Source organism: Denticeps clupeoides, chromosome 9, assembly GCF_900700375.1.
Source record: "Denticeps clupeoides chromosome 9, fDenClu1.1, whole genome shotgun sequence".
Taxonomy (NCBI): domain Eukaryota; kingdom Metazoa; phylum Chordata; class Actinopteri; order Clupeiformes; family Denticipitidae; genus Denticeps; species Denticeps clupeoides.
In genome coordinates this window covers 20,197,750-20,205,629 of record NC_041715.1, presented here as the reverse complement: position 1 = coordinate 20,205,629, position 7,880 = coordinate 20,197,750, and the positions used below count along the sequence as shown (strand labels likewise).

Genomic DNA, 7,880 nt, shown 5'->3' with positions numbered 1-7,880 from the left:
TGTGTGGCTGATGAAGAGAACACCAATTTTGCTTCCAGTTCTCACTGCCTGGGCTGGGATCCTCCATTCAGATGGAAATTGAGCAGACCTTTTGTTGCCTTTATCCAGTTTCTCTTCTACCTCCCCCTTCACTCTTGCAGCCTACTTATTTCCTTTATGAAATCAGCAGATCTTTTCAAAAATAGATTCTTAGATTCTGTAGTCAAATCTTTTACAGTAAACAAGAAATGTCCACTCTCCATTTTCAGTCACATTTATCAGGTACTCTTCTTAATTCTCATTTTTCACTTCTAAACAAGGTTCAGAGACAGTTTTGCTTACATGCTTACATATAACCCAATATTGTCTCTTTAATTTATCCCGTTTATTTTCACCAGAACAGCCAGTGTTCAGTCAATGTCAATACAAGTTATTATCCTGAAAGTGTCCCTTATTTCAGGACAATGACAACGTTTCTTTACAGTAAACAGAGCCATTTTTATTAGTTCATTAAAGGCTCACTTCAGGGTGAAATGGGCCACTCTTTCTGAAGCAGTTTAGAAACTATATTCAGAAACTGCATCTCAAATGAAATAAAAACAGCCTTGAGGGGTATTCTGCTAGGGGCAGTGGTGACCTAGCGGGTAAGGAAATGTCCCTGTAATCGATTCCTGAACCTACAAGGTGCCACTGAGCAAAGCATCGTCCCCACACACCTGGGTTGGGTTAAATACAGAAGACATATGTTGTTGTGTCATTGTGTGCTGTGCTTGATGTGCTTAACAATGACAATCACTTCACTTTCACTTGAACAAAAGGAACCTAAGATCAGAATTTATAGCATTTGTCAACCAGAAAACTACTTTCTCAGCCTTTACTTAACCAGATTCTACAGATCCATATTGTGGTGAAAAGGCAAAGTAACATTTTCATTTATGGCATGTATCAGATGTCCTTATCCAGAGAGGCTTAGAATCAGTAGTTACAGAGACAGTTTCCCTGGGGACACTTGGGGTTAAGTGTCTTGCTCAGGGACACAATGGTAGTGGGGTTTGAACCTGGGTCTTATGGATCGTAGGTGAGTGTGTTACCCACAAGTCTACTACCAATTGGGGGAATGTGGGGATATTTTCCTCGCAATTAAAGATGTGGCCATATTTGTGTGAAATGAGGGGGCTAAGTATGTAGTGAGTATGACCAGCATTTTTTCAAAATTAAATTGCAAAGCATTTGGATGTCATACATGTCACATCATGGACTACAAGCTTAAATGACCTGGAAGACTGGACCTAAAATGTCCAAATTGTTAAAAGGAGAAGAGAACACACAAATTCCCAACTAGTTTGGGAAGCACAGAGTTTTATGATTTTTTTACATCAAATAATTTAAATGAACATGAAGCAATCATGAACTGGATATTTAAAGTGAAGTGATTGTCACATGTGATACACAGCAGCACAGCACACGGTGCACACAGTGAAATTTGTCCTCTGCATTTAACCAATCACCCTGAGTGAGCAGTGGGCAGCCATGACAGGCGCCCGGGGAGCAGTGTGTGGGGACGGTGCTTTGCTCAGTAGCAACTCAGTGGCACCTTGGCAGGACGGGATTTGAACCAGCAATCTTATGATTACAGGCACATTACAGGCATATTACATGCCATGGCACAAATAACTGTCTATCAGGGTTGAAACAGTTTTATATAAGATTTTCCATTTTGTGTGAAGATTTCTTAATTCTTCTGATATGTAGAGGGAACTCAGCCACTGGGGCCGTGTATGACAGTGACGAGTGGCGGTCCCAAGCCCGGGTAATGGAGGAAGGCGTAAAACCTTTGCCAAATCAATAATGGGGACAACCAGAGTAGCTGATCCACTGTGACGGGAGCAGACATGGGGAGACGACGACTCAGATATCATTGATTTTATTGAGTGAATAAATGGAGAAATATGACACGAATGAAAGTCGGTTTGTTCGATGATTCAGCCTTGTTGAATTGCGACCTGTTCCACTCACCTCTGATCTGTAGTGCCGGTAGTAGGGGCTTCTTAACCACCCCCAACCTGACAGCAAGACATTCCAGCACCGACTGGGGAAGCCCAGGTGTTTCTCAGATGAGCTGAACGTCCTAGGGTGCCATACAACAGGGCTCCAAACATAAAAGTATCTGACTTTTTTTACTGTTTGGTTTCATTTCAAGTGAGAGAGAATTTGAAATGCCAACATGCAAAAGTCTGCAAATGTTAAATCAACATAAAGTAATAAATTAAATCAAATGAATAAGTATGCACAGTATATTCAGTATATATGATATCCCTGATAATGATGCAAATGACACAAAGGTGTTGATGAACGTGTAGCTGTTAGAGAGTCCATGAATGAAATCATGCAAGTTCTGCGCGGATGACAATCCACATTCTGTAATGTGCTAACTTTAACCCTGCTAAATGCCACGCCTTCTTGTTCTGCTGGTGAAGGAGGAAGACAGCAGTACATTCCCACTAGGTCAGAGATCATCTGCTCACTGATCACCAGGCAGAAGGGCCAGATGAGCTATGGGACTGATAGTCTCAGACAGAGTGCACTTAGCTGTGGGGGAGGTGGGTGTTTGAGGTCAGAGGTCAGAGGTTAGAGCTCTTCATGGCCATGCATGACTGAGAAAACAAACAGGATTTTTGGCTAAACAGTTTGTTCAGGCCTGTGTATTAAAGGCCTGTATCTTTTCTGTATCTTAATCATGTGACACGACTCTTTGTACTGTTTCTTTTTCCAGAGAAGTTCATGTTCAATAATTGAGATCTAATCAAAGGTAAGTAATTTAATGAAGTTCTCTTTCTGTTTCTTCTGTGTGGTGCCAAATTTTGGATCTAAAAATGATGAATTCAGGTTTAAAGTCTGGGCAGTTAAGGCAAAATAAGTTTATTAATTCTTGAATTAAGGAATTTGTTTTACAATAACCTAATGCACAGAATCTCATATCCTCAGTATCACATCGTATTTTCTGCAACAATAACTACTGGGTACATTTACACAAAGTGAACGGACCACATGACACAGGAAGAAGGTAAATAGAATGTGGTGAGTTTTGTGGTGTCGTGTGGTGCTATGAGTAAAATTAAGTTACCCTAACACAACTGATTTAATTACAGTGAATATATTCCTGCAGCACTCATTTTCATGCTGACAGCCACTACTGTCTTGGATTAGGTTCTTAGGTTGGGGCTGATCTGATGTCCGAATTCTGATTTTAGGGAGGATTCCAGTTTAAATTGTCTACATGGAGGTCAGAACACTGAAACATTCTTCATGTCTCATCAAACAGTTGTAAAATTTTAAAAGAAACCACAACTGCAACTTGTCATTAAACATAATTTAAGTGGACTGGGAAATCGAAATTTCAATTCCTTATAGGTTTTTAAGAGACACAACATATATTTCTTATCATTTGGTTTGTGAAAGTTGTAAGTTTAGCTAAAGTTTTCAACATTTATTTATTATTCTTTTTTTCACAGTATACATAAAGGCCATTTGTGCTCTGTCTGTTTAAAAATAGCTGGAGCTTGGGTGACCTGCTTTGGTGACTCTATTTAAAGGAAGCCATGGAAGGGCTGTGAACAACCATGGGGGACTTTGTTTGTACTCACCCCATTTCTTTCTTTTTTTGAGAGGGGATAGGACGTTGGCATGGCAACCTGCCTAACTGGTCACAGTCCAGCTGTCTGTGGGTGTTGGGCATACACAGAGTTTTATCGGAAAGGATTGGATTACCAGTGAATGGGCTCCAGTGCCCCACTCTCTGTCCTGCCGTCCGATCAAAGCTACCATGTTCACAAACCACACAAAACTTGGGTTAATGAGGGAAGCAAACTATCAACCTCAACCACATAAATCCTTCACAGCTTTGATTTAAATGTAATTAGCAGTTAACTTAAGAATCACATTATGAACATTTTAAACCGTCATAAATTCAAATATGAGAAATTATGTGTTCGGACAGAAAAAATATAAATGTGCTAATTCTGGTATTTCCTAATAATAATATTAAAAACATATTAAAGTATGACTTGTAGTAATTAATGGACTGCATGGACTCAGATTTAAACTACCACATGTATTGTAATTATATGTGTTAGCATTGGATATATTAAATCAACGATAATGCTAATTCCTTCTTCTATTCTTCTATTGTATTATGGTTTGAGCACTGGAGACAGTTGCATCTGTCATTTTCATTCTGTGTCTGTGCTGTCTGATGAGTTTGTTTGTGTGGTCATGTGACTGCATGGCTACGTCTGATTGGTGAAATGGTGTCATGTGATTATTGTTAATACATTTGAATGGTGAAACAGTTATGTGTTACATCTACGGAGAGCATCTGCCTGGCAAAAATAAAGCATATTAATGGTTTTAAGCGTTGCCCAATATAGCAAAGTAAGAGTAGAGTTTCTTATTTCACAGATGTACTCAAGTAAAAGTAAAAAGTATGACATTGTAAATCTACATTTTTACAATACATAAGTAATTTTTTTACAATACGTTTTTCAATAAGTAAATGTAAAGGAGTAAATATACACCTCTAAATACTCTGGTTGTAAGACTTAGATAGTGAGAAGTTCAAACATCACTTCCTACCATTTTGTCCCTGAGTAAAACACTAAACTTTCTCCAATGTTGCTCCAGGCAAGATGCAGCATATTACCATATAGCTTTGAAAGTGGTTTCCCAAGTTGTTGTAGTTTCTCCTTTGGTTTTAAAACTGGGCAAATATAGCTAAAGCCATTGATTGAGGTTTTTTTAATCAATATAAATGCTTGGGTCAGTTCCGCAATTACTAGACACTTCCACATCTTCCACATGAAATTTTAAGAGTGAGAGTTTTTAAAATGGCTTTTGGGTCAAGGACCCATATTTTATAATATGTATAATAACCGCAGGGAAAACCTCCTTATGTTTAACAACATTATCCCTTCCAGGGAATTAAAGGAGGAGCACTGAAAAACCGAAGGCGTGATGGCCACAGTCTCCTTTTGAGATTGCTTACAATTGCTCACAACTTCTTCATGGTGGAATTGTTTAAGAAGGGCATGACGTAACAGATGAGCTGGAACAGAGGTGTTTCTGGAAAACAGTGATTCATTGCATTGCTGTATTTCAGGAAATGTCTTTTATCTCCTTTTAATCCTTGCATTTGTCACAAGCATCTGCTAATGCTGACTCAGTGTAAACTACAACGATCTTTTCTACACTGTACAGCATGGACATGGTTACGTGGATTTACGAGTGTTAATATTATGCAGTATGTTTTCCAGCTGGAAAATATTCTTGCATTTAAACATCTCTTGCAAGAGAGAACCCACAGTCAATTAAACAATTAGATCTCTTCCTGTAAGTACATAATTAATTATAATTAATCAAAATGTAATTTATTACCATTTACATTTGCATTTACAGCATTTGGTAGATGCTCTTATCCATAGCAACTCGTTAAGATGTCTGCCATTGTAATCCCTCATTTGAATCAGGGACTCAATCATTATCTTAATAACTCAGCTCCTTATTATTTACTTCATTAGTTTACTTGTTATTTTATATGTTTTAAATAAATAGCCATATTTTATCAAAGTATTTCCTAAAAGGAAAGTTTTTTAGCTTACTTTTGAAGATGTTTAGTGACTCAGCTGTTGGAACAGCTAGTGGAAACAGAGAATAGTCTAGATGAATGTTTTCCTAGTACCTTGAGAGATGTTGGTACCAGTGGAGAAATGCTGGAGAGATTGGAGAGATTGAGGTGCAGAGAGAGGATTGACGAGAGATTAAGAGGATGCTGACCTTTCCTTGACTTTGTAAGCATGCATCAGTATTTTGAAGCCAGTGGAGGGAAAGCAGCAGGGGAGTTGAAACAAGATGTGCTGCAGCGTTCTGAATCAGCTGGAGAGGTTGAATAGCCCTAAGAGGAAGACCAGCCAGGAGTGAGTTTCTGCATTGTCTAGCATTCTGTTGACAGAAACTGCAAGATGGGAAAGATATGGTGCTCAGCTAGAGAAACTTCAGTTCATTGCAGAGGTAGTGGTTTGCGACCTGTAGAGAACCCCCTGTCCCAATTTCCTTAGCAGCTCACCATCTGTTCAAATATTTCATCTGTCATTCTTTGCTGGTCTAGATACACTGAAGAAGGATGTACCTCATCAGCCCAGAATATGTGGATCAGAATAGCTCTGGTCCCAAAGGTTTTTGACAATAATGTTCCAACACTGTCCCATAAAAGCAGTGCTGTTAGGCTGAATCAAATGACAGTACACCAATTTTAACAAGAGCAGTCAAGAGTGTGGTTTGTTCCAGCTGGATTGTCCTGTTTATTATGGTGTACTCTGTTTAATCCTTCAAATGTTACACGTTTCTTTTCTCTCTGTACTGTCTAATATGTATGTAGCTGAAATGACAGTAAAGCTCTTGAACTTGAACAATTTCATGCCATAATGAAACATTGCAGCACAGCACAGGGTGCACACAACAAAATGTGTCCTCTGATTTTAACTCATCACCCTTAGTGAGCACTGGGCAGCCATGAAAGATGCCCAGGGAGCAGTGTGTGGGGATGGTGCTTTGATCAAGGAGACCTCATTTGCACCTTCACGGTTCGGGATTTGATACGGCAACTTTCTGATTACGGGTCCACTTCCTTACCCACCAGGCTACCGCTGCCCCTGCTCCTACATTGACTAAGTATATGCTTGGCAAATACAACCAACCGCTTTTCATGGCACTTGTAGAGGAAAAGGGTTGCTTCAGGTACAGGATCCCATGTGGAGTGGGGGAGAGACTGGAAGACACCGAAACTGCTGCATGGTCCACTATAGTACCCAGCGAGGAAGGGCTGTGGGAAACCTTCCTATCTGAACAATGCAATCATTGTTGCATGTCTTTTCTGAAAGCCACTCCCACCCAGGCTGAATAGGCAGTAAACCCCATGCTTTTATGTAGCTTGACCAAAGGTTCAGCGGTTGTCCAGAGAGGTTCACCAGCTGGAGAATATAAACTCTGTCAAAGTTCAAACACCTCCTCCTACTGAAACCATAAAGTTCATTTAACCCTCCATAACAGAGAGTTCATAATGTAATCAAATGTGGACTGAAATCCTGAAGGGCTGAGAAAACACAGAAAATTTGATCATTTAAAATGAAGTACTACCAGAGTCCAATTTTTGACTTTTTGAACTTTTGCTTGACCATTTTTGTTCCCACCTTTTTAGCTGTTCACATTAACAGTTAATCAGTTACAAGTCTTTTCATTCCCTACACCATAAACCATTACTATTCAGCTACGACTAATACTACTATAGTGAAAAACATCTTGTTATGTGCTGATAGGTCAGTCTCCTGTAACCAGCATGTGTGCCACCATGGCTGGACCTTTGACCTCTCTGCCCTCATGATCGATAGGTGGCCTCTTAAACATATTAACATGGTGCTGGTAGCATCATTCTTTAGGGTTTCTTTCTTATGCATGGACAATGTGTGGAATTGTTCACACAGTTGTTTAGAGGTTTTTGCCTAATGTCCAAATGCGTATCAATGAAATCAAACTCAAGTGTTAAACATATATTAGAAGACGCTGAAACAATCTCATGGTTTTTATTGTACACTACAATCAAACATTAACAAATTATGTTAAATATGACAAACTTAATGAACACAGCATTTCATTGTATTTATCAGCCATTTCCAGCTAACATAGTTCTTCACAATATGAACGATGGCTGGGCGAGTGTTTTTTTAGACCAAACAATTCTTCTTCTTCAGAGTCAAGACAGAAATGTCTGCAACTATCTTTACCTATCCCCCGAGGTAGTGGCCACAGGGGTGTTTAGGGTGGAGGGGCGACAGTGCGGGGAGTTTGTGGAG

General features: G+C 39.4%; 1 long non-coding RNA gene across 1 annotated transcript; it reads left to right on the top strand.

Annotated features, from left to right (window-relative positions):
- Nucleotides 1–2,493: 2,493 nt before the first annotated feature.
- LOC114796388 (uncharacterized) lies at nt 2,494–3,024 on the top strand. The gene is made up of 3 exons (XR_003750712.1): nt 2,494–2,579; nt 2,753–2,788; nt 2,965–3,024. It is a non-coding gene; the product is annotated as an uncharacterized LOC114796388 (long non-coding RNA).
- Nucleotides 3,025–7,880: the final 4,856 nt, after the last annotated feature.